Consider the following 5,302-nt stretch of genomic DNA (forward strand, 5'->3'; position numbering starts at 1 on the left):
ATTGACTTTTAATTGTGTTTACTGTACGGGTCACAGGCCGGTGTGTGATGGACAGACGGACAGAATAATTCTTTACTGGGGTTGCGGTCTTTTGAGTTTTAGCCCTCTTTGTACATTTTGTATTTAATGTTAACTGCAGTTATTTCACAGATTCTCTTGGTGCTGCTCAGAGAATATTTGCTTTAGTTTTTATCAGTGTTTTGGGGCAGATCCTGGGGTGGATTATTGTCCATTGGGAAGCATCCTTCCTGGAGCCATCCTAAAGTTTGTGTTCTTCACTGAATGAATTAGTGGTTTTTGGACTTAGTTTTGCATTTTAGCCTCATTTAAAACAGTGAGCAGTGTGTCAGCATCAGTTCAGGGGATGCGGCCTGTGGAGTTGAGCTCAGGGTGTGTTCAATGTTTCCAGCGGACTCATTACTAAAAACGTCTCCATAAAATCAAAGTTAAACTGCGCAATGGCTGTTGATGCAGGACTGAGAGGTTAGATAGTGGACTCAGCTGCTGGTGTTGGGAGTGTTAATGTGCAGTGAGGGGGTTGTTGCTGAACCGTCAGCGGGGATCAGAGGAGTCTCCGTGCGCTCAGGAGGCTTCTGTTCCCCGCCAAAGCTCCAAGAGCAGCCGGTGTGAGAAGGAAGGGGACAGATCACTCTCTCCCTGCTGCTTTCACACATCCAGGGGGCTGACCAACTCTGTGTATAGCAATGTGTGTGTGTGTGTGTGTGTGAGGGAGTGTGTGTGTATGGTTCCAAGAAAACACCCAACTGAGTTCCCCCTTCAGAGCGCAGAGAGCGCACTGCACAGGCGCAGAACGCAGCTCGGCGCTGGAGAAGCTGAAAGGCACTAAGGCAGCACAGCAGACCGACACAGCGACACTTCCCAGCGGACAGCCGCCGCCAGAGTCCGGCTGGAGAGCAGGCGGGTTTAGTGGAAGCGCGCTGCGGGGAGGGAACACCCCGTTGCATGCAGGCCGAGGACCGAGCTGCGGTGCGCGGGATGGATTTAAGCAGATGATAGCTGACTGACTGAGGTACAGAGACGCGGCTGCGCTGCTCATTAGCTGCTGTGTAAATTGATTATCTGCTGGTGATCTACTTGGCTGTAAACAGCGCAGTGAGTCTGAGGACAGGGAGGCTTAAAAACACACACTGTCATCCTCTGTGGGGTTAGAATTAGAGTGTGTTCTCCCAGATCCAGTGTGAGAGGAGGTGACAGCAGAGATGCAGAGAGGCTGTTTACTGAGGGGCTCTCCTTCAGCCACATTTATCAGCACTCATCCTAGTTTTGTTCCTTTTTTTACAGCAATCATATCATCCATATATGCTATGCTTTATTAGAAATATTATTACAACAAAAATAACTACTTAATTTTTAATAAGAAGAAATATTTATCATTATTTTTGGAATAATTCAAAAACAGGATAGGCTAAAGATTGGATTATTTAAATATTGGGCTGTGTTTGGACAATAACAGAATTGAAAGTAGATAAATAATGACATAAATATTATAAATACTAATTAAAGGTCATAATTCACAGCTAAATGTTATTTCATTTTATATCTTGAATGGGTGATGGTGCTTGATTCGGTCCATGTTGGTTTTCTTACATCGTCTTCAAGCACTAAGGTGTCAGATGGTTGTTTCTCTGGAGCAGCACCTCTGTGGTCACTCTGGGAGCTTCTGTGGCAGCAGGGCATTGCTTTTTATCTTGAGAGTTTAAAAAAAATGTTGATGGATTAAATAGCAAACATGCTTTAGTTTATTGTATATTTTCCGTTTCATGTTTTTAAAGGAGTTTGTGTTTCTGGAGGCCGCAGCTGACAGGTCTAAATACTGCTGATTGAAGCAGATGAAAGATCCATTTTAACTGTTTTATTTACATATTTATCATGTGATATTATTGGTTATTTAGATATAAAAGCCTTCACTGCTGATGCCCAGGCCTTCATGCTCAGGGACACAAAATGGCGGCAGATTGAAATTTATTAGCCTACATCTGTCTCACACAGTTAACACGCCTCACATCTTAGAAGCAGCAGGCGTACACAGCGCACGGGTTTGCTTTGGCTTTTGGCGTTTCTCATATACAACTCTTTGCTGCATTTTGTGCAGAGCTCTGGAAAGGATTTGAGTCATACGGGCAGAGCAGGATATCATGCACACTGGTGGCCACAGCGCGGGACTTTCACTACCTGCATGGGAAATAAGAGAGGAGCTTTACAACACAAAATATGCTGTCCAATGTGCACAAGGAGCTGTACTTTTAAACCTTTTCTCAATGTGAAAATTCTCATATTTATTCCCTGTATTTGATATTTGCATAGTAAAGTATTTGTGGCACTGTTTACTGCTGCTTCTTGTCCTTCTCCCAGTGCACTCTAATGTTATTATTATCAGCAGATACATTTACAGCAAACGCTCCTTTAATACAAGCAGCCGCCTTCAACCAGACTCCCCTTAGGACTGCACACTTTAAAAAGAACCATGCTGAAAATATAGCTCGGTGACATCAGAATTTAGGTTTTAGTTCTGTACTTTTCGGTGGTGTTATCTCTCCATGTGCACACATACATGTCCAGAATATTTGTCAGATTGCTTGTCCAGGGTGGCAGAAACAGGGTTTGGCTCACACTGCTCAGTTAAACAGGACCAGTGAAAGGATCAGATTTGTACTGTAAAAAAAAAGCCTCTGTGGCTGTTTCTCTGTCAGCTCTTATCTTTATTAGCTTTCACAAATGTCTCCATCAGTTTACACTGCACGCCGCCTCTCTGCTTTCATGGCTGAGAGAGTGGCCGTTCTGTGTTTACAGGCACACATCTCCAGTGTGCAACCCGGAGGAATGAACCGCTCTGGGCTCATAGGTGCAGGGAGACAGGAGCAACAGGTTTCAAGATGGTATACTTTCAGCAGTTTTTGCCTTATTTGATCACAAGATTCTGACTGGGATCACTATGAAGTTATGGGAGAGTGATGAGGACTTAAAGTCAGTCTGAAATACTGCAGCTGAAACATGATCTGATAGACAAAGTGTAGTTAACATGTCAGTTTGAAGTGTTGTAATGCTAATAAATGAATGCAACAAAAAAAACATTTTCAATACATGTGAGTGAGGCTAAAATAATTGAGTTCATCTATCAGGAATAGTTCCAGCATCAGTGTAAAGCAGCGTTCAGAAAACAGTGTGTGCAGTCTGGATGACACCCTCGAGGGTCTGAGCAGCATGAAGCTCGTAGCAGCAGGAAGAGACACAGACACAGATGGAGGTTATGAAGCAGTGTGGAAGACAGTCTGCAGTGATTCTGCACATATGACCGCCAACGTCATGATGAGCACATCCTCCACAGTTACTCATGTTAGTTTCACCTCACTGAGCTGGTCCTGTTAACAGCAACAGTCCTTCCTGATGTGATTCATGTCTGAATCAGGATTCAGATTATCATCTTGGTTTATCTGTGTATCGCACTAATTCACAGGCATTCTTCTACCAAGCTGCAGCTGCATTTTTACTGCGGCAGCGATGGCTGTACAGTATGTCGTGTGATTTGCTGCCGAGGCTTTGACCCAGAGTCTCGTCCTGAGCCTTTGACTCACTGACTGCCTGTCATGGAGCTAAACAGTTCTGAGGCTGTACGGGTTCACACGAGACCGTCACCACAGGATTTAGTGATCTGTGATTAACAGGGAGAAAAATCATATGAACAGTATATAGGCAAGGCGAGTTTATTTGTATAGCACAATTCAACAGAAGGTAATTGAAAGTGCTTTACATAAACATTAAAAACAGCAAGGCAGTAATAAAATTTAAAAAATAAAATACAAAAAAATAAAAAATATGTAAAATCCATTTTAAACGAATAAAGAAATATCTAAAAGTAAAAGCAATAGAGTATAACATATAGGAATACTACTTGCTACACAGTGAATTATAGAAAGTGGGTAGTATTTTAATCTACAAGCACGCTGCAGTGAACAATGGTGTTTTCAGCCCTGATTTAAAGGCACTGACAGTTTTTTTTTCAAACTTTATTTTGCAGTTTTATATAATTACAATGACAAACAGACAGCAGAAAGAAAAAATGGCACTGACAGTTTGAGTGGACCTCACATCTACAGGAAGTGTGTTCCACAGGTGAGGAGCATAATAACTGAATGCTGCCTCACCTTACTTGCTTCTTGTTCTTGGGACACACAACAGACCAGTTCCAGATGACCTAAGGGGCATCCAGACGAATGCTTCATAAAAGGTTTTTCTTCAGTCTGAAATGTCCACCTATGGTTTTGCTGTATATTTACTTTTCAGCTAATTTTCTTATGTCTTCATTCAATAATAATAATAATAATAACAATAATGATAGTTATTTTCCACCTTCAGCGTGTCTGTCAGACTCTCTGAACAACAACAGCAGCTGGTACCTGGACACCCGCTACAATCCAAACAAATGACCTCGTCCTCACTGAAGAAACATACACACTAGTATTACAAACATACGGTGATGCAGCTGAGCAGAGAAAATACAGCTCACTGGGGTTTTACGTCAACTTCTTAAATTGAGACATTTCTAATCCTTCAGCTTGGCTCTTGTTCTATTAGAACAGCTTAGCAGCAGAGACAGAGTAAGAAGTGAGAAAGGTTTTCATTTCATTTTTACAAACTACAATTAAACATTTCTAATTGCATTCAAAGACCTACTGGAAATTTGTGAGATTATGGCCAGCATCTGCAGGACAAAATGTTAGCTTTACATCAGTGGCATTAAACAGAGGATGACCATGTGTTGTGTGTTTTAAAAAAAAAACCTGGCTGGAGAAAAAGGAAGAATTATCGGCTGGTTTGTAGATGTATTGTCACTGAACAGGATGGAAGTGTGTTCAAAGAAAGATAAAATTAGCTGATTTTTAATCTGGAGTTTAAGCAAAATGTTATTGTAGAGCAAATAAATATAGAGCAGTTATGTAGTAAGACAGCAGACCCAAGGAGCACATGGGATTGGAAAGATTATTTAATCAGATTAGTTCATAAAAAATACATATTTTAGAAAAAAAAATTAAGAATTAATCCAACTGAAAAATGCTTATTTACAGTAATGATTACACAATTAGATGAAGGGAAATTTTGAAATCTTAGACTTTCACAGTTGTTTTATGTCTCCTGATACAAGGCTAACAGAAGGCTAACAGCACTGAATATGTGCATTTGAGCACAACTTGATGGCAGTGAGGCACCTATTTACACATTTAACACACCACACCAGGTCTAATGCACATTTCCGACTGCTGAGCATTTTTCTGATCTTGCAGAG

Source organism: Acanthochromis polyacanthus, chromosome 13 (genome assembly GCF_021347895.1).
Source record: "Acanthochromis polyacanthus isolate Apoly-LR-REF ecotype Palm Island chromosome 13, KAUST_Apoly_ChrSc, whole genome shotgun sequence".
Lineage (NCBI taxonomy): Eukaryota > Metazoa > Chordata > Actinopteri > Pomacentridae > Acanthochromis > Acanthochromis polyacanthus.